Below are 22,097 nucleotides of genomic sequence, written 5' to 3' on the forward strand. Positions count from 1 at the left end.
CTAAATTGAGGGGTGGAGGTGAAGGCAGCAGTGGCAAGGGTCTTGAGAAATATGGGTGCCCTTGACCCACCACCCCCCCAGCCTCCACATGTCCATTGGTAGGTCTAGCCAATTAGAACAGTGGTTTTGCACTTTGGTTCTGCAGTGAAATCACCTGGGGAGCTTTGAAAACTGTTGATACCTGAGATTCCGATTTCATTGGTCTGGGGTGTGGCCTGGACATTGGGATTTTTAAATGCTTCTGGGTAATTCTAATGTGTAGGTTGAGAACCACTGAGTTCGAATAAGATTAGCATGATCCTTCCTCCCTCTCAAGGTGATATTTTGAGAAAGTGATGGCCTATACTTTCGACGGGAGCAGCTACACTTTCATTACTCACCCGAAAGAGAGGCTTCAGGATGGCTGTGTGCCCCTCGTCACTCCAGGTTGCACTGTATCCTTGGTGTTGTGTCAAAGCCCTCCCCAAATTTTCATTTTGGCTTTTCCATCTTCCTAGGTTCCAAGTTTGCTGGCTGCAGGGTCGCAACCAAGGAAGACAGAGGTATGTGAGGAGGTGACGTCTAGGCAGGCAACACCTCTTGATGGTTAAACCTGCCCCATCTCCAGCCCGGTTTAGGGAAACTGGGCCTTGGGCTGCAGGAGCGGCATGTGCAGACCTGACCAGTTCACCCTAAAAAAATGCCGCTGACCTGGGCCTGGGTAATCACTGGGGCAGCTATTGGGCTGGGCCAGAGCTGGGACTCATCCATTCCAGCGTTGGAGTGTTGAGCCCTGCACTTCGCCTTCCAAGCAGGGCTGCGGGAGGTAGTGGTGGAGAGGCCAGTGGTGGAGAGCGGATGCTGGAGGCTGTCTTAGCTCCGGGGCTCCACTCCAGCTCATCGGCCACTCGAATCCGTGCAACAGAACACAAAAGATTTAAAATCTCAGCCCTCAGAGGCCCAAAGTGTGTTAGTGGGAGAGGACAAACTAAATCCCTATTTTCATTCTATCCACCAAATGGAGCTCACATAAAGCCTTTAAACTATCAGCTTTTATTTGTTTTTAGTGTCCAGTTTGGGGCTTTGCACGGGGCTCCCTCCAGGGCTTTCTCAGTGGATTTATATCACAGTCAGATAGCATCTCCGAAAGTTTGTCTGAGTTGCAAAGTAGAGAAACATCCTTCTCCTTTGTCAAGCGACAAGTGACGGCACCCAGGCAGCCGGCTAGTGTGCACGGGGGACCCATTCTGGATGCCGGGGCTGGGCTGGGCCCTGTCTGGAGAGGGCTCTGAATTGCCTTTCCTCTTCTGGGTGCAGAGACTCCAACTCTGAAAGCCTTTCAACAAAGCACTGGCTGTCCTCTCGGCCTGTCACCTGCGGGCACGAAGATGTCAGCTCCCTGGCCAACCACCAGGTGCCATTTGCAGAGACGTGTACGTTGGGGTTAGAGGGGAGAGCGCGGAAGCCTGCTCTGGCTGGCCCGGTAGGAAACAACAGCTCTCTTCTCGATGGCTAAGCCGCCTCTTCCAGCTTCCACCAGGAGCTGCATTAACCCCCTCCTCTCTGCCTACCTTCCCTCTCCTAGCTGGGCAGTCATCGTTCTTTCTTCCCATACACATTTATTGAACATCTACTATATGCCAGGCAGTATTAGGTATGGGGGTTCCCATGCCTAAGTTGCTCATGGCGAGTGTGAGAGGCAGAGAGGCAAGTAGGTGATGACAGGGCAGAGATAACTGTGAAGAGAGACGGAAACATGAGGATTTGAGATGGTCAGAGGAGGAGTAGAGAGCCGGCCGGAGGGCTCAGGAGACGTCCTAGAGCAGAGACCCATGGAGTGGTGAGCAGCCCGGGCAAGGGTGTGGGGCAGGAGGCTTCTTTACCCGAAGAGATCGCGGCCCTGATGCGTATTCATAGGATTCCAGGGCATTCCTGGTTTATACCTGTTGTCCTGGCAACACTTTCATTCTAAAAATGTCACTGGATGACAAACCGTCATAAATCAGAACTGTTCCTGAAAACTCTATGAATACCATATTCACAGGGCATATGTAACCCAGGATTGAAATCCTATTTTGTGACAGAGTCGGCGTGCCTGGCATGTCCTTTGTGTGTGTGTGTGGCAAAGGGCTGTCATGCAGAGTGTGTGTGTGTGTGTGTGTGGCAAAGGGCTGTCATGCAGAGTGTGTGTGTGTGTGTGTGTGGCAAAGGGCTGTCATGCAGAGTGTGTGTGTGTGTGTGTGTGTGTGTGGCAAAGGGCTGTCATGCAGAGTGTGTGTGTGTGTGTGTGTGTGTGGCAAAGGGCTGTCATGCAGAGTGTGTGTGTGTGTGTGTGTGTGTGGCAAAGGGCTGTCATGCAGAGTGTGTGTGTGTGTGTGTGTGTGTGGCAAAGGGCTGTCATGCAGAGGGTGTGTGTTGGCTCCATCAAGTCACTAGAAATTTCAAAACATGACCGGGGGTTGGAGAAGGTGGTCATGAGATACAATAGAAACCATTTAAATTCACTTCTACCTTTTACAGTTTAGGAGACTGAAGTCTGGCGACGGGAGGAGCGAAGAGGAGAGGAGAGCAGTGGCTGGGTGTCTGCTGTGAGCCACACACCTTGCTGCACACCCATATCTGGGCACCCATTCAGCCTCCCAGTGAATCAGGGGTAGGTACGTGCCCATTTTCCAGATGAGCATGGAGGCTTGGAGAGATTCTATATCTTGCATCTACAAGGTAGTTCAGCTCCATGTAGCACATGACGTTTCCCAACTCGAGGCCAGTGCCCCCTCCGTGACATCACAACTCATGGGAGAATGGCTTGGATAGCCCCGGCCAGGGCCGTGCTAGCTCCAGCTGGCCTCTTTCTAGTCTTGCCACTGTCTCCAGCCCCCAAGGGCCTCTCCCACTCCTTGAGAGGCATGTCTTCTGGGAAGCATTGGATGGAGTCTTTCTTAGCCCCTGACCACTCAGCCCTTGCACATCACATCCTAGGACCCTGAGGGACAGGCAGGAAGAGGGGCCTCAGGTGGGGAGGAGCTGGAGACAGGCTGGGCTCCCGGTGGGATCGGGAACTGTTTCTTCCAGCTGTGTGCCCTTGGGCACCTCTGCCCCTCTGGTCTATGCGGGATGTGCAGTGAATGGCTGGAAAGATCCTCCCAGCTTTGATGTGGCTGTAATTCCAGGGCTGCCGGCCTCACCTGTGCCACAGGAACATCCTGATTCTGTGGTTAAACAGCGGGAAAACCGCATCTTCAAAAACCTTTCCACCTTCTCATTGCTGATTGGAAAAGCAGATTTGCTGGCTGTGGTGACGGCTGAGGGCCCCAGAAGCTCAGAGATGAGGCCGAAGATGGCCACGGCGGGGGAAATCTGACATGAGTGTGCTGTACGGAGTGGCTTCTGCCTGGCCATTGCTTGGTCCTGAGCCCCAGGTCCCTACAGGGGATGTGGGGCTTGGGTGGGAACCCTAAGGGAGCTCTTTCCTGGGGCAGAGCTGGGTAGGAGGCTGGGGCTGCTTTTCCAGGCAGCTGAGCAAACAGCCCTGCCCAGACTTGCCTCCAGTAAGTCCCATTGGCATGAACCCTCTTGTCTGGTGTCCCTTCTTACGTCAGACTTCTGCCCCGCCCCCTCTGAGATCAGCTCGCTGGCTCCAGGCCTTAGAACACCTGCCCCCTTCCCTCCGCCGACATGGGGGCAGTGGTTCCCGCTTATTAGCAAGGGGCCCAGGAGCGGCTGGAAAGGGGAGAAAGCAGTGAAGGATGGAGATCATTGGCACACACAGACTTGTTCTGCAGAGCTGTTGTCAGGGTGCCCAGAAGGCTGGGCTCCCACCTCGCCTCTCCCAGGTGCGAGAGCCGGCGGCCTGCGAAGCCCAGGTGGGGCTCCACCTCGGTGCTCCAGGCTGGGGGGCGGGATACCCACAGACCATAAGAAAGTCAGCCCCTACTGTCTGAGGGCCCCACAAGGGATGGAGGGACCCTGTCCTCCAACTAGTGCAGGACCACTTCCTCCCAGCCTGCCGTCTCCCTACCCCCGACCAATGGGGCCAAGGTCGCTGAGCTTACCTTCAGCCCCCCTGGCTGGGTCACCAATCTCCTACCAAAGTCCAGGGTCCCAGTTGAGACCGTGAGACTCTCCCCACTTAAGGGACTGGGGGAGCCACAGAGCCCTTTGGTGCATTTCTGTGTATGTCTGTGATGTTTCCTCCTATGACTCCACTCTGACCCTGCCCTGCTCCTTACCCTGGCCCATGAATGCCCTCAGGGTCAGAGGGTGCCTCTCCCAGAGCGTCCAGGGTCATCCCAGCCCCTAGGAAGGAGCTCCTATGCAGGGGGATGGAGGAAGGAGCCGTGCCAAGTGTGTACACATGACTTTAATAACTGCAGCTATCTAGCATCTTATGTGGTATTTTCCCATCTGTTTTCTCACTCAAGGATTCTGTTGAGTCCTGTGAGGTGGCAGAGCAAGTGTTACTACCCTGCACCTTGTAAGTGGGGAGTCCCAGGACCCGGGAGGAGCAGGGACTTGCCTGAAGTCAAGAACAGGCCCAGGGTGCAGGCCGGGCCTTCCTGTGTGGCCACCACTGGCTCCCTCCGCGTGTGGGTCTAACCTGGGAACCAGCTGCGCCCTGAGCCCACAGGGAGAGCCGGGGTGCTGAGAATCCTGTGCTGAGCCAGCCTCGGCCTCCTAGGAGCCTGGAGCTGCGGGAGGCCCTGGAACCCGATGGTTCGCAGCCAGAGGGCCTGGTGGGAGGATGCTGGTTCAGCAGACCGGCTGCCACCAGGTGTAAAGTGGGAACAAGGAGACTTGATGAGTGAGCACCAGGGTGGAGGGAACAGGGTGACAGGAACACGGTGCCTGGCAAAACGGAGCCAATTGGTGCAGATGCAACTATTGACTAAGTCCTGCCCGGGTCCTGCCTGCAGGTGCCGGACTTGGACAGTGAGAGAAAGCATCAGCCGAGCGTGGAGCGAAGCGAGCAGCCACTGGCAGGGGTGAGTGAGGCAGGACCACACAGTGGGTCAGTCTGCATGGGCCCCCTTTCCCCAGCTCTTCTACCCCCAGAGACCCCAACGTGCCCCCTGCTGGGATCCATCCCTTCAGACTTCTCCTGGCGTCACCGCTCATCAGCTGGGAGTCTGCTGAAGCCAGGCCGTCTGGCTCACCGCTCGCGCTCTCTCTCTCTCTCTCTCTCTCTCTCTCTGTTTCTCTCGCAGGCAGGCATCTTACCCATCCTGCCCCTGGGCTGTTGCATGCCAGCGTCCTCCTCTAATTCTCGCTGCCCACCGGGCCCCCTCCATCTTCCTCCCTTCCGCCCCCTCTCCATCCCCAGCACACCTTAACTGTGCTGCTCTGCCTGAAGTTCTCCCTTCTAGCATTTCCGTGCCTTCTCAGGGTGTCACGTCCATCCCGGACCCTAACCCAGTCCTGGCCTGCAAGGCCCCTGGGGGCCTGCTGCCCTCCCAGCTCCCCTGAAGGGCTCAGTCACCGAAGGTCCTCGCTGAGCCCTCCCTGCTCCACCCCCAGCAGGTGGGCAAGCGGTCACCTGGTCACCAGGTCCCTCCCAGATCTCCACATCACAACCCAGATTTTCTCCACTAATGGAAGGCTGCCTCGGCAACTCGGCAGTTCGTTAAGTCCTGGAGGTCCCAGGGGACTGGCCGCGGATAAATATGTGAGCGGGGGTGGGGGGGGCAGGCCAGGGCTGAGGGGCAGGTGTGGCAGGGAGTGCGGGACAGAGCAAGGCATCGGGCTGGGTGTGGATAAAACAGGCAGGAAGGGAGGCCCCAGACAGGCCTTGCCGTGGCTGCAGCGGGAGCCAAGGCTTCAGGCCCCTCCTGGGACCAGCAGCGACCCTGTCCCACCTGATGCAGCCCCTGGCTCGCACCCATCCTCCCTGCTATCTTCCTGACTGTCCTTCCAGCAAATGCCTGGCAGGCCTTGTTCTGGGCCCCTGAGATGAGAGCTGCCCAAGACTATCCCTGCCCTCAAGGAGCTAGAGGAGACAGACTCAGACAGGGCAGGTTGGCTGTGTTCATTTCCGAGCGACCCCCGAGCCAGGGACTCAGACAGACCTGGGGCTGGGGCTGAGTTGGGGCAGCTGCCGGATGAGGGCATTTTGGGATGTTCCCACAGGTCACCATAAGAGTCACTTCCCTCGTTCCAAAGCTTTGTCACTGGCGGTCGGAGCCTACACTCATGTGGACACTCCCCCTCCTCCTCTTCTGGAATCACTCACTCACTCAGTCGTCCCATCAGCAGGTGTTTACTGAGCGCCTACTGTGTACCGGCACTGTGCTTGGCCCTGGTGCTACAGTGGCGAGGATACAGACACGTCCCCTTCCCTCTCGCAGACTCTGAGTCTGGAAGTGAACTTTCGTTTGTCAGCCTGGAACCACACCGGAGCTCTGGGATAGGGCATGCTGGCCCAGAGAAGAAACTGAAGTTTGAGTTAGGACTGTGAGGGGACCCAAACTGAACCTCTCCTCCTCCACTGGGCAAAGGTCGACTATGCCCCCCAAATACCCTTCCCCACAGGGGACTCCAGGGAAGGGGTCTCGGGATAGAGGACAAACACTTGTTCGGTTCCTGGGTGTGTCTCAGTCCTTTCCAGCTTGTCTATCAAAAACACCATAGGCTGGGTGGCTTACAAAACAATTTATTTCTCACAGTTCTGGAAGCTTGGAAGTCTAAGGTAAATATGCTGGCAGATTTGGTGTCTGGTGAGAGCCTGCTTCCTGGTTCATAGCCAGCTGTTTTCTTGCTGTGTCCTCACATGGCAGAGAGGGCAAGGGAGCTCTTAGGGGTCTCTTTTATAAAAACATGTGTCTCAGTCCCGAGTGCTCCAACCTCAAGTCCTCCCAAAGGCCCCACTTCCTAATACCATCATCTTGGGTGTTGAGTGTCAGGATTTCAAGATATGAATTGAGGGGCATGGGAAGGGGGAACATAAACATTCTGTCTATGGCACAGTGCTTCACATTTCTTATCTGAAGCCTCATCAAAACCCTGAGAGATAAATATCGCAATCCCAATTTACAGACCAGGAAGCTGAGGCTCAAGGGAGCAAATGATCTCATCCAAAGTTTTCACGGGTAGCACAAAACCAGGTCTGGCTCCAGAGCTCATGCTTTTCCTCAGCACCATGTTGTCTCTGGGAAACACGCAAAACCTCCATCCTCTGCTCCCATCTGAGCACTGCAGACACACCAACACCCTGACCTCTGGGAGGATTGTTCCCACTCAAGGCTTTGAAGAAAATTATAGGGAAAGTGCCAGAGTGAACTCTCGCTTCCCTTCCTTAACTTCTGCATCCCTGCATCTTCTTAGTCCTGGCAATTCCAGTCTCCCTTCTCTACCCTGCTCTTGCCCCAGAAAATCCCAAGAAGGCTTCACGTGACTCTATTTAAATCCCCCTTTCAGCACTCAGAACTGGCTCTGCTTTCCTGGTGTGCTCTAGGTCTCCATCTGGTTTGGAGGCTATTTTGATTCGCCGGATGTAGACTAGCTGCCGTGATCTGGGGCTGAGCTGCTGGAGAGATGCCTTTGTCTACAGAAGGACAATTTAAAAACTAACTCAAAGCATAGAGAATAAATAAATAAATTCCTCTTTCTGTCCCCAGCACTCTCCATCTCATTTTTACAGGTAATTGATGAAGGATTTTGCTTCAAACAGGCTCTTGCTTGTATGGGGTGTGCAGTGCTGCAGCGTGGACCAAGGACAAGCAGCCAGAAATGCCAGGTGAGGGAGAAGGCGGCTCTAGTGGGGTCAGGAGAGGGCATGTCCCAGCCCCTGGGCACGGAGCAGGGGGTGTGCCCTTCCAAGGCAGGCCGTCTTCGTCCACGTGATCTAATGTAAATGTTCCTGGGGCAGGAATCACCTCCCCCTTCTCTAATCATTGAGAAAGGGGCCTTCAGGTCTGCTCCGGCCAGAGCCCAAAGAAGGGCTGATTAATTACATCATCAATGTCCTAATGTTTCGGGAGTTCGTGACCCCTGAAATCTGCTTCTGCGTCACCCAGGGTGGTGGGGTGAGTGTGTCCTGGCTTGGGAGGCAGAGAGGGGCCCAGAGGTGGGAGGGAAAATCTTGCAGCTCCTGAAAACCTGTGGACTCAAAGAAGAGGAAGAGAAGAAGAAGAAGTCTGTAACTCTGCTAGTTTCTCGTCTACTCCTCCCAGTGAGCCTCGGAGAAGAGCTGCACCATCGCCCTTCATAGATGAGAAAACCCTGAGGAGGGCCATCCAGCTTCACGCGGCAAGTGCAGAAGCTATTCCAACACGTGTCTCCTACGAGAAGTTCCTGGTCTCTCCTCTGCACCACCGCTGCCTCTTGAAGAATTCCAAAGAGCTGGTGAGGGTTTAAATGAGCAGGGAGGGGATGCAGATGGAGAGAAGGAGAAGGGAGGGGATCTTTTCCTCTCTCCTCTCCTTTCCTCTCCTCCCCTCCGCCCCCCGCCCTGAGCTCACCTGGGGCAGCTGCCCCTTCCTCTCTGGACCGTGCAGGCCCCTTGTCATGGTCAGCAGCAGTGTCGTCCACAATAGGTGACCAGCCTTGATCTAGATCCGTGGAGGACGGGCCTGTCCTTTCAGTGACATGGGGCTCAGGCTGACATTGAGAGTGACCATCAGAAAGCAAAAACACCTCAGAAGGGCAACTCTGGGCTGAGTGTGGGGCAGTGTAGATGGGGAAGGGGGCTCACAGGTGAACCTTGAACTTGCCCTGTCCAGACTTGCCCTGTGCCAGCTGGGCGCGTGGCCTCCCCTCAGCCCCAGGTGGTGGTTCAAGGTCTTCAAGACCTTGCTCAGAGACCATACGCACAGCAAGCTGTAGATCCGGCATTTGAACCAGGCCTGCCGCATTCCAAAACTAGAATTTCTACCAGAGAGAACAATAATAACTACAAGTAATGTTTCTGGAGGGCTAACTCTTTTTATTTATTTATTTATTTATTTATTTATTTATTTATTTATTTATTTATTTATTTATTTATTTATTTATTTATTTATTTATTTATTTATTTATGGCTGTGTTAGGTCTTCGCTTCTGTGCGAGGGCTTTCTCTAGTTGTGGCAAGCAGGGGCCACTCTTCATCGCGGTGCGCGGGCCTCTCACTATCGCGGCCTCTCTTGTTGCGGAGCACAGGCTCCAGACGCGCAGGCTCAGTAATTGTGGCTCACGGGCCTAGTTGCTCCGCGGCATGTGGGATCTTCCCAGACTAGGGCTCGAACCCGTGTCCCCTGCATTGGCAGGCAGATTCCCAACCACTGCGCCACCAGGGAAGTGGAGGGCTAACTCTTTCATCCTCTGTGCTGATAACTATGCAGGCACCATCTCACGTAATCCTTAGAGGGTCCCTATCCTTCAGATAAGGAAACTGGATCTGAGAAAGGTCAATACTTTGCCATGAGTGACACACATCTTAAGTTGAGGCCCCAAAGCCTGTGCTCTTCACCTCTAGGAAGCTGCCACTCACAAGTGGACCCCAAATAGACAAGACGGAGAGCTCACATTTTATGCAGGGCGTGTATAGGCACTGTTCAAGTTGAAGGGTGAGAGGAGGGAGTTTGCAGAAGGAAACTGTACTGAGTACTCCCCCTCCTGCCCTGGGATCACCCACTGGAGCTGGCACTTAGCACTGTGTAGCGTGCACCTTTATCATGTGTCCGCCCCATGGCTGGAATGGAGCTCCAAGAGGGCAGGGTGGGGTCATAGCCCTTTTAGTGTCTAGCTGAGGTTTACGAAGTGTTTACAGGTGAGGAAACAGAGCCCAAAGGGTTTAGGTGGGCCTGAAACCCAGAACTCTAAGTTGCCAATGGTGACAGATCAGGTGTCTCACACAAGTTTGGAGAGGTTGCTACTTTGAAGTCCAAGGACTTTCTTTCTGAAGTCCCTCCAATTACCACACAACCATCCTTCTTTGCTTCCTCTCCATAAGTTAGTTCTGCCCCTGCCCCTGTGATGATAAGAGCTGGGGAGAGAGGAGAAAGCAAGCTCATACCACCAAGAAGCCCAAGTTGTGACTTCTGTCTCATGATACCCATTTTGCAGGTGTCAGAACTGAGGTTCAGAGAAGGACAATGCTGCAGACTTAGTCCCCCTGAAAGGACAAGTTTCCTAAACAATGAGTGAAAAGACAGTTCCATCCTTCAAGACTTAGACCCTCCCTGGGTCTTTCCTGTAGGAGTGAGTGGTGTGGGTCTGCAGTTTGACCGGAGGTTGTTAGGTGTCAGGATCACGCTTAAGGAAAGGAGGAGCTGCCTGGGAAAGAAGACTGGAGCTGGTGTGGGCTATACACTGCTGATGACGCAGGAGATGAATTTAGATGGTGAAATTTTTATTGTTGCCTTCGATTTGTGGCAGGGGCTATGGCTTTCCATATATAGTAATGATGTAAGATTTAGTTTCTAAAAACATTTAAGTAAATAAAGAGAGTCAATTTAAAGGCAAGTACGAAATAATGTGGTTTGACTTTTGAGAAACTGACGAGGGGTCCTGAAAAGGTACTCCTGGCCCTGAATTTCCTCCCAGACAAGCTTGTGGCAATTCATGGACTTGGGACCAGGAATTGACCATTTTGGGAAACCTCTGTTCAAGCCTCAGGTGGCTGGAGCTAGAAGGCATTTGAAGGACCGCCTGATCCAACCTTTCCTATCAGAGATGAGGAAATGGAAGCCAGGGCTGAGGTCGTAGAAGGTGTGTCAGCACACACCTTTTCAGAAGGAGCCTTGTTCTGGTTCACTTTCCCTCTGAGACCCATGGGGTGCAGGGCTGAGCCAATGGCCCAGGTTCACACCCCCAAGAGCAAGGTGGAGAAGCACAGGGTGAGGTTTTGAGCACAGTGGGCTTCAAAATTACCAAAGGAGCTTTGAAAACATACAGATGCCTGGGCCCCATTCCCAGAGATTCTGATTTGGTGCTTTGATTTGGGGGCAGCATTCAGGGAAACTGTTCTTTAAAAATCTCCCCAGCTGTTCACCCTAAACTGGACACCAAGGACCCGACATGAGATTCTTAGGGAGGACAATCCTTGGGTTACCCTTTCTTCTGCGTTTTCTAGGCTCCCCCAATACCTAATGCAGAGGGGGACAGGAGAAAGGAGAGAGACAGGGAAAAAGAGAGAGAGAAGAAGGAAGGGAGGGGAAAAGAGAGAGAGCGTAAGTGAGCAAGCAGTCATGGGCTTTGGACCTAGAGAGGTCTGGCTTACAGTTCTGGCTGCACCACTAATATTTACAAGATGTGTTACCCAGGGCATATTTCTCAACTTTGAGACTCAGTGACCTCATAGGTAAAATGACGATAATATTAATCAGTGCCTCAATAAACTGCAGTGAGTTTTCCATGAGATGCATCATATAAAGGGCTTAGCACAGTGCTGGGCGCATGTCCCGAGCCCTGGATGAATGCTAATTCTTAGCCTCATCATCTTTATCATTACAGCCAGAGGCCAGGATGACCGTGTTGTTTAGAGGAGCCAGGGACTCAGTTGGAACATTCTTCAGGGCAGAGAAGGAGTTCATTAAATTGCTCAGAATTAAGATGGGCAGGAGCTAAGGAAGAGCGGGACTTAATTCCTTGGCATACCCAGGGGAAGGGGCTTTTGGAAGAGATTTGCATTGGCTTTAGTTGATTGCAATTACGCTGTCCTTCGCTGTGCTGAAAATAAGATGAAACCCTAACAAAGTTCCAGGTTTAATTGAAATTTCCTGGGATCTGTTATTACATCGCCGTGATTGTTCTGTGCCACTGATGAGCCTGTGCTAGCTGATTATCCAAGTGTCCCTCCAGTCACTATTCCATTATTGCATTGTTAAAGATCAGATACGATTGTCACAGCCGACAGTTTGAACATCAAACAGCAGAGACAAGTCAGAGAGCCTAACAGATGGACAGATGGACAGGGTTGGGTGGAGTGGGGCCAGTGGGCAGGGTGTGCTGGCCAACAACTTGGTACCCAGAGTAGGAGGGGGAAGGGTGAGGAACCGAACTGAGGGATGGGGGACATGCTGGAGGAGGTGGGGGGCTGGGCATGGTGACCAGGTCAGTATCTAGGAGCTGATGAGGGGAACCGTTGCCTATAAGTTGGTCAGTGGCTCTTAACTCTCCGCTTACCTGGAGTAATAGCCAATGACTCACGATAAACATAAAGAAACAAAAACCATTTCCAGATGAACGAAGTCTTGGGGGACTGGGAAATGGGAAAAGACCAGTGTAAAGGGCAGGGATGGGGAGAAGGCCGAAAGGGTCATTCTGCCTACACAAGCCTGGGCGTTCATTTCAAGGAGCTAGAAGCACCTTTCTCCCCAGAGCAAGGCTTACCTTGCAGTGAGAGGGTGGTGGACCCTGGAGGGGGCAGTCATTTGTCCTGGACCCTGCAGGGGAGACCTGTCTGGAGACTGGGGCTGAGCATGATGACCTCAACAGAACCCTCCCAACCCAGTTTTTAACCAGTCACCTCCTGGTACCCCAGAAGTTAGAAGGGAAACTGCATGCTGGTGCTATGAGAGAAAGTTTGAAGGGTTTTCTAGAAACTGCCAGAGCTGCCCCATGCTAATAGTCTTCCCCAGAGATGGTAATAAGCTTGGCAGCAGAGGTCTTAGTGAGCCCCATGCCCCACCCTGCACCCCTCCCCCGGCACCCCCATGCGTGGGCGGTGGCCCATTGAAATCTGGAGAGTCCACAAGGCCCACAGCTGGTTTTCCTGGCCTCTGACCCTGGGCACACCTCCCCCACCCCACCCCACCCCCCGCCGCCCCAACTCCCTGCCTTTCAGGAGGCGTCTTTCCCGAAAACACCAGACAGGATGAGGTCACATTAGGCACTCGGTTGTTGCCAAATTTCATTCTTCAAAGATCAGTGTTGCGCGAACATGAAATGCGAGCCAGGAACAGGAGAGAGGAGGGGGATAGACTGACGACTCGGAGGGAGAGAAACCCACGAGCAGGAGAGAAGGAATTGACATTTGAACATGGTTGTGTAATCGGAAAATTGATCCCAAGGCCGCCCCCTCCCCCGGTAATAGGCACGGGGGCCGCTGTTTCCCCGGAGCTCGAGGTGGGGGCCCCCTGTTCTGTTACCCTCGCTGCCTTCATCTCACTGTCTCCATGGCAAAGAGGCGAATGGCTGGGGGCTCCAGCAGCCATGGTTTCCCTGGCAACCCTCAGGCGGCAGCCCACCCTGGGTTGCACAGACTGGTTTGTCCCCATCACCGCTGTGCAGTCGAGTTATTTCCGAGCAACAGGGGCCCTCCGCCCACGTAGCCACCCATAGTCCCACCAGCACGCACGTGGGTGCCCTCCGCGTGCTCCTGCCCCCACAGGAGGGTTCCTGGCCACCCATCCACCCACCTCACCCATTCTGAACCTGTCCAGCTTGTAGGGGGCTGGGCTGACTGGCCAATCACAGAGACACGTGCTTGGGGGGGTGCGTGTGGAAGGCAGGGACCCCTGGGGTAGGCAGAGCCTGAACACCTCCTTCTCAATCCTCAGGGAGGACTAAACAGTAGAGGCAAGAACCCCAACGAGGAGGCCCTGCCCCTTCACTCCTCCCTCCAGGACCGTGGGCCAGTCAGTCATAAGGATGATGTTGAACACAATCATAATAATCCCACCTTGCAGATCTTTTGTCCTCCTTAAGGAAGCAAAACAGTTATTATTATCACCTTCAACTTACAGAAGCGGAGGCTGAGCCCCAGAGAGGAGATGGGCCTGTGGCTTCCCCAGCAGCTACTGGACAGGTGATGGAAGAGGGGTAATCGGCCCGGGACGCAGCCTCTGGCAGTGAATGTGCCGACCCCATAGACACACTAGAGCCCAGCACTGGCTCCAGAGCAGTGACTGTGCAGCCCAACTGGGGGTTCCCAGAGACCAAACCTCCGGCCCCCTCCCCCGCACCAGAGGAGGACCACCCAGGACCTCCCCACACCTTTCCTTAGAAAGGAGCATCTGCCTTGTTCTTAACCTTCTCCCAGGAACGAAATTTCATTCGGCAGCTGCTTTCCACATCGCCCGGTCTTTGTCAGGAAATTTAGGTTGGACAGATTTTCCAGAGTCTGTTCTTTGCCAGGTAAAGCAATTTACATATACATTGTCTCAGGTGAGCCTCACCACAGACCTACAGGGCTGAGAGGGCAGGACTAGGCCCATTTCACCAGGAAACGGAGGCTCGGGCGCTTGGGCTGAGTCAGTTCCCCACAGGGACCAGCTCCCAAGGGTCAGAGCCAGGATGTGAACCCTTGATTTTAAGTCCTGCATCCTGTCTCCCTGACAACTGGCCACAGTCCCAACAGCGGTGCAGCCGCTCTCCTGTAAGGATGAAGTAAACAGCTCTGCAGCCCCTGGAAAACTCTGCAGCCACCCTCCTAGGCCAGGGACCAGCCAGAAGTTCAACGGAGGAGGCCTGGCGCCACTCCACTCGTGCCCCGCCAGCCCACTCACAGGCCCACCCCTTAGTCAGCTGCTCAGCTCACAATAAAAGATCTGGAAGATTCCTCAGTCCTTGTCATCTGCCTGTCCCCACCCCTTCTGCTCTGGTCTGAAAATGTTGAGTTGATTATATTCTGTGCTCAATCACCAGAAATAATCAATCTGTAATTAAGAGCATCCTCCAGCCCTTTCCAAGCCTTCCTCAGGCCTCCCGCTCCTCCAGCCCCGCCAAGTCCCCATCACTGCCACCGCCACCACCACTGCCACCCCTTCACCTCCCACTCCCACCTGCCTTTTCAGCATGGAATCGTTTTAATGAGATTTCTCTGTTACAAAAGACCAGTTTGTAATAATTATATTTTGGGTGGCAATTGTGGTTTAAAAATGATTTAAAGCAGGGAAGTCTCCAATTTATTAGGCATCAAATTTTCTGTGGTGAACTTTTTAACTGGAAGCGGCCGCTCAGACACGGAGGGGCCCATCTCTGCTACCCTGGGCTGAGCAATAGTCCTGAAATATTGATGGTTTCAGGATGGAAATGTAGCCGAGGAGATGTAACTTGGATTAAAATAAATGAATCTCGCAACAACAGCTTGGCTGTCCTGGGTGTCCCAGCCCCTCCTGGGTGGCAGAGGGAATGGGGAGTGGGCAGAGGAGAGTGAGAGGGGCTACCACCCAAAACAAGAGGAGGGATGAGGAACGCGAGCTTCTGGACTCACTGCCTGAAGCATTCCCACGCCGGACTTCTCCAAGGAGAGTCATCATGGTGTGTTTTTTAAATTCTATAAAGAGCTTTGGTGACAGCCAGAGCTGGGGAGTGTTTGGGACTTCTGACTTTAGAATGAACCCGGGTTCAAATCTGAAGCTTGCTACTTTCTGCCTGTGTTGCTATTGCTTTGCGTTTATTAACTTACGAGGGCCTCACAACCCTGCGTGTCACCTATTGTAGGTGTCACATCCCCATGGGGAAATGAAGGGGTCCGGACAGGTCAAGTGCTGCCCCAGAGCTGTACTTTAGGTGGTGGGGCTGGGTCATAGCCCCCAGGCCCCTTTCCAGCCCCCAGCCCCGGCACCCTTTCCTTGGTATACATCCGTAAGTAGAAGTTCCCTGGAGGAAGCAGGACTGCCATGGTGATTGAAAATAGCAGCGTGTTATTTCAAAGTATAGCTAGAAAGGTTCAGGTCTGATATCAGGAAAACCACCTTGGTGCAAAAGGTATTGGCAGAAAGGAGATGGCTGAGGAAGGCTGAACAGACCCTTCCCCTTTCAGAATGTGGAAGTTTCCATGTATCGTGGGCACAGCCTCTTTGGGCCCAGCCTCTTTGGGCCCAGGCTGGTGTCTAGGTTATAAACGCGCCAGAGCCATCCTGGTATGGGGTTGCGTGTGCGCTCTGTCTCCCATTGGAGCATGAGTTCCCCGGGGCAGGGGTCCTATCTCACTGCCTGCCTCCAAGATAGTAGGTGTGCGAAAACCTGAACTGCACGCTTCCTGAGGGCAGGTCCCGTGCCTGTTTGGTTCATTCCTGGAGGCTAATCTGGCACATAGTAGGTGCTAAATAATCATTTATTAAAAGAGTGAATGAATGAACAGTGTTTGTTGCATTAGATGGAATGGTCTCTCCCCTTCTGACCCCACTCTCTGGAGGGCACAGTAGTGCCCATCCTTTCTGACAGAGGGGCAATGACCCCGGGATGGAGGTCTACAAGGAAGAGAGTTCACCCTCCCTGGCCTAGTGGGACTCCATCGTGGATGCTGGGACTCCGGCTCCTACACCAGGAACGTGAAGAGTTACAAAGCTCCTTATCCATCGAGTTCTGTTTCAGGGATGAATCGTGGGACTGGTTTGGGGGTCAGTGGCCCGGTGGGAGTGGGGAGAAGGAAGCAGAAGGCAGAGGTGAGGGCGCCCCCTTCTGTCCATCTCTGAGTACACCCGGCTCTGGCCTGTGCAGTGTCTCATTCTCCCGCTCACTATCTTCATTCTCTGACCAGCTGCCGGGTGTAAGGGATCTGGGCCTCCTTTTGCTCTCGGGCCCTTGTCTGGGCCTGGGAGGATGGGGAGAGCACTTGCTGGTCCACCCCAGTTGCGTGAAAAGGACACTTGCCACCAGGCTGAAGCCCTGCGAGATTTCCCTCCAGGTGGTACACGCGGAGGGGCAGTGGTACTTTGCTTCTCTCACTGCTCTCTCCTGGGAACGGGTTTCAAACTGTGCTGGGGACCATTATGGAGACAATCAGGGACCTCTTGAAGGGCAGGGCAGTGCCAGAGAACTGTATGGAGGCTGGAGTCCTCAAGCAGGCGACTTGAAGATGAAATACAATGTTGCGCCATCAAACTTTTGAATTTGAATTCATAGGAGTCCTTGTCCCCAGAAGGTGATGGCCTCCTTATAGGAGGCCGATCCTCCACGCCATGGCCCCTGACATCCCACATCAGTCTTCTCCATCCTCATCTTGGTGCTCTGTCACTGAATATCTCACCATTTGGTGACCTCAGGAAGGGTTTTGCCAGCACAACCTTGCTCTTCGGGGGCCCTCCTCCAGGGAAGTGGAATGATGTTCTGAAGCCTTGTCATCTTTATCAGCAAGACACCAACACTGAGGTGCAGCTTTGCCCCAAGCTATCTCTCAACTAGTCACAAGGTCCCGGGACTCAGTCTTTTCCTCTGTAACAAGGGGAGATGACTATAATTCTTGCTCTATTGGCATTCTTGGCCTGGGAGAGCCTGGTGAACAGGGGCCAAGGCCATTCCCCTGTGCTTCCCCAGTGGGTCCCTGCACAGTGCCTGGCCCAGGGTGAGTGCTGATTGGATGAAGGATTATCGGGAGAGGTGCAGAAGCTGACCCCTGGGGGCGTTTGTCAGGGCTCCAGTACCCTACAGACACGAGGAACCCGTTCCTGCCCTGGCCTGCGGTTCTCTTGGAGTCCTTCTTCTGTTCTGGGCATCCCCGAGTCGAAAAGATCTGCCTTTCCCACGTGCCTGCTCCCTCCCCTTCCCCGGGCAACAGACCTGCTGCCACCCGCTTTCTGTTCTCCATCAAGCTGGTGATCTTCCATGTCTCCATAATGGAGTTTTAGCCCTGTCTGGTCCCATCCCATCAGTTACACCACGCTCTTCCCCTGGGCCCATGGCTGGGGGGATGGCAGCACCCTGCCTGCCGTGCCTCTGCACCCACCCCATCAGCTCCCTCCTGGACACAGAGTGGGCCTCCAGGGCGGGTCCCCTCCTAGCCAGCCCCTCCCCCTGCCTCTGTCTGAATTGACAACTGACCCCACAATGCCCTAGCTTACAATCCTTCAGAGGCATGGCATTATCTTTTCTTTGATGACAGTAAATATTTATTTGGTACCTACTGTGCACCGGGCACTCTGGGTACAGTCCTGACTCCTGGGCCTACATACCAGGTCCTTGGGGATCGGGCCCTGCCCCGTGCACCCGCCCCTCCCCAGGCTCCAGGCACAAGAACTGCTTGCAGGTCCCCGAGGGTGCCACACGCTCTCACACCCCCGTGCCTGTGCATTCGCTCTCCACCCCTTTCCTGTGATGCTCTGCTTCTCCCCCTTGCTCCACCAGCCCTCTTGGCTTCATTAACTCATCTCCTAAGATCAGTTCTGCTGTCACCTCCCGCAAGAACTCTTCCCCGCATCTCCAGGCTAGGTTCCATGCCGCCTAATGGCACCACTTACCACCCTGTGTTCTAAGCATGTGGCCTGGCCGTCCCCCTGCCCCTCTGTGAGCACACTAGGCAGGGCCACATCTCATGCCTCGTCATCTCTCTAATGTCCTGCACACAGTAGAGTATCAGAATAAGTATTTTGAATATCAACTATATTCTTTAGCTCCTGTTTATAAGCTTTTTCTTCTGTTTTTAAGTTTCTTTTTAACTTGTATGTTCTGCAGCAGGGACAGGCCTAGTGAATAATAATGACAGCCACAGTTTATTAAGTGCTTACTATTTGTCAAGCATCTGCTAAACTCTGAACATCCATTATCTCATTAAATCCTCATTACTAGAGGTGGATACTATCAAGCATTATTATCTCCATTTAACAGATAGAGAAACTGAGGCTCAGAGAAGTTAACTGCTAATGCCTGCACTTGAACCCTTGTGTCTAATTCCAATGCTTGGACACTGACCACTGGGTCACCCTGCCACCACCCACCCCTGGGATTAACCTACCTGACCTAACCCCTGGGGAGGAGGCTCAGGTGCCCCAGTCCCCTAGTCGAGGCTTGGCCTTTATGGTGCTCTGTGGTTGCTTTCCCTCTGTGCCAGATATCTCCTGCACCGAACAGCAGAGGGAAGGCGTGTCACCCCAGGCCAAGGCTGGGAGCAGCCTATTCGCAGCCCTGGAGCGAGGTAAGTTGCGGGGCGGGGAAGGGAGGGTCAGCCAAGGCCCTCTTCCCACTGCCTATCTGCTGAAGGATAGCGAGCCGGATTGTTTGGGTGGGTGGGGAGCTTTGAGGGCCCATAGGAGACTCTGTTAATTTTGGCTCCGAGTCCTTGGTGGAGCTAAATAACTGGAAGACTCCCGTGAGGGGGGCGCGTGAGGCCAAGGCAGCTGCAGCTCCGACAGCCCAGCCACGTGCCAGCGCCGAGATCAAGTCACTTACTGGAACACCCTGGCAGGAGTGGCTTCTAAACCTGTACAAGACGGCCACACAGCCAATCACCGCCCTGTGGGGGGCCGGAGGCAATAAATGGGGAGGAAAAACACTTCAGAGTCTGCCCGGGCCCTGGAACTCACACATCCTTCCCAGCTAGAAACTCATTTGAGGAAGCAAATTCCAGAACTAACAAGGCAGGCTTTCTTCTGCCTCACTTCCAGGAAGGAGAATCGGCCCAGGCGCAGGATGGACCAGTAGATGGCTGTCCAGACCGCCCTAGCATGTCCTTCAAGGCAGCGCAGTTGGGCCTGTGGCTTCTGACGTCCTGAGAAATTGCCATGGAGTGTAGGATTTGATCCCAAGACACAGGAACCAGAGTTTCTCAGAAACCTCTCCTGGAGGGAGAGTTTACCCCAGAAGTTATCGTACTATTCACAACATCCTGTACTGGGGCTTGCGTTTGAATACTTGAAAATCAGCGTGGTGTAGAACAGGTAGCTGGGGACCTGGATAAAAATGCAGACTCTGATTCAGAGGTCTGCCATGGTGCCTGAGATTCTGCATTCCTTACAAGGTCCAAGGGGGCGCTGTTACCGCGGGTCCAGGACAGTGTGGCTCCACGATTTACTGGCTGTGAGACCTGGAGCACCTTATTTAACCTCTCCAAGGCTCGTCCCCTCATCTGTCAAATGGGGATGAGAACAGCTACCCAGAGAGCCACCGAAGGGATTAATGAGATCAGGGGCGTAAAGCGCTCAGTAAGTGGGGGAAGAAGCATAGGAAAGCACCTGGCATGGAGCAGGTGTTCAACGCGTATGTCTTCTCTTTCTTCATTCAAAGTGATTTTGCACTTTTTCAGCTGAGCCCACAAAGCAAGAGCAGCAGATGCTGTTCATCCCATTTCACAGATGAGGAATGGCTAACCCAGCAAGTGAGGGGCTGAGGTGGCCTATAACCTGGGATTCCTGCCCCAAGTTCAGCGTTCTTCCCACCGTCGCACATTCCTTCGCAGTCCGATTAGAGATGTATGTGTCCACCACATGAGGAGCACGTTGATACTGGTGGTGAAAATCCTAGCAATACGGCAGAAATCTGTGTGGGGCTCTCGCTGGGCAGGCAGCCACGGCTGGCCTTCTGGAGTCCTGGGAGAGAGCTTGGAACTTGGAAGACGATGTTCCCATTACATGGCTCCCCTTTGGGTCTGCCTGCACATTGATCTCAACAAGCATTTCAAGAAAGAACGAACGCTTGGACCATCTTCCCCCATGGGCGAGATAGCAGCGAGTGGATCAGAGATAAAAGGGAGCAGTCCTGCCGTCTCCTTGGTGACGCAGGGGTCATCTCCTCTGGGTGACCCTGGTTAGCAGAGGCATCTGTGTAGGCAGGGCTCGGAGCAGAGAGTAGGAGGGCAGGCCAGGCCCCGCATTTGGCTGCCACAGCTCTGCGGAGGGGTGGGAGAACAGTTCAGCACATTCTTCCCTTCCTCCCCGGCCCACTCCTCCACATATCGCCCCCGCCTCTCACTGCCCTGCTCCCCTGTGCTGGACGAGACCCAGGGAAAGCTGGCTGGGACTCCCGTAGCCTCCTTTACATCATTTCCTGCACCTTCCCAGAGCAGTCCCATTGCAAGGCTATTAGTCTCATGAGTCAGAAAAGCCAGGGGAGGCCCAGAAGCCAGCGGAAGGCACACTTGGTTCCTAGTCCGTGGATATGGTCTCTTGAACCGCAGGATGTTTGGGGGTTGAGCTCTATTTGAGGAAAGTCTTCTGATCCCCATTTGGGTTACTTGTCCAAAGGGAATTCCAGATGGCATTCCTGGACTTAACATTTCCATTCCAGCCATTTGTGAGTGTCCCCAGAGGCCCTCCACGTGTAGCCCTCTGTCGTTTTGCTGAGGCAGGCGTGAACCCCGTGTACAGCGAGGCTGCTGAGTGGCAGCAAGCTCCCCGGTCAGTGGGGAGCCAGGCTCAGGCCCTGCTCTGCCTCTCATTCTGGGGTGGCCTTTCTGGGTGAATTTTCACAGCTTCCCTGAGGGGTTGATGCTGTCCTTACTTTACAGACGAGGACATAGAAGCATGGCATGGCACTGTGCAACTGGAAATTTGGAGGTGCAAGAGGATCTAGTGTTTGTACTCCTCAAGAATGTCCAAGTCTCCTGGACCTTATTGGTAGGGAATCCCGAGACTTGTGGGAAAGGAAGGAATAAAGAAGACTGGATCTGTTGTCAAGTCAGTGGGATAGGTGGGATTTCTAAAAGCAACATCCAGCTTTGCCCTTTCTGGTCATGAAGTCCAGGGAAGGAATATCACAACGCCACTGAGCCTCTTCCAGCAGGTCAGGGGCTAGTTGCCACTGGAATTCTGGAATATCCCACTAGAAAGGTACGGGTCTCGCTGGGCAGCAGGCACCCCTGTAATCCTAGATTGCCAGCACCCCAGCTGTTGTCCCGTTCCCTAGTTCGTTCCAGCACCACCTGGAAGAAGGCCGGTTCTCCAGGTCCCATCATCAACAGAGCAATCCAGCCAGGCCTGCACTTTACAGTTATATTAACACTTTTACATGCCTAGTCTCACTGGATCTGCATGACACCAAGGTAGAGTAGGGTAGGTGTCAAGAAAACCGAGGAGCAGAGGTTAGACATTCTGCCTAAGTCCCAAGAAAGTGGGGACTCCAACCAAGGTCTTCCAATTTTACATGACAACCTGAAGCTTCTCTTAACAATCTACCTGTATGTTCCATGTTCATGGACACGATCTCTTTTTAATTTCATAACAACCCTCTGAGGCAAACAAAAGTAGGTAATATTGTCCCCATTTTACTGATAGAGAATCTGACATGCTTAACTTGTGCCCAGATGGTTCTCTTAGGGGAGGCAGGGAGGGCAGGTTAGAAGTCAGGAAATGCAGGCACAACTTCAGAAGCTGTGCATCCAGCCAGACCTAGATACCTCATTTAGAAACATCTTTCCTATAGTAATCTTACCACTTTTAGAAAAGGTTGTTTATTTAATTAATTATCCTTATTAATAGGTGTTTTTTTTTTTCTGGCCGCGCGGCATGCGGGATCTTAGTTCCCTGACCAGGGATGGAACCTGTGCTCCC

This window comes from Balaenoptera ricei, chromosome 8 (genome assembly GCF_028023285.1).
Source record: "Balaenoptera ricei isolate mBalRic1 chromosome 8, mBalRic1.hap2, whole genome shotgun sequence".
Lineage (NCBI taxonomy): Eukaryota > Metazoa > Chordata > Mammalia > Artiodactyla > Balaenopteridae > Balaenoptera > Balaenoptera ricei.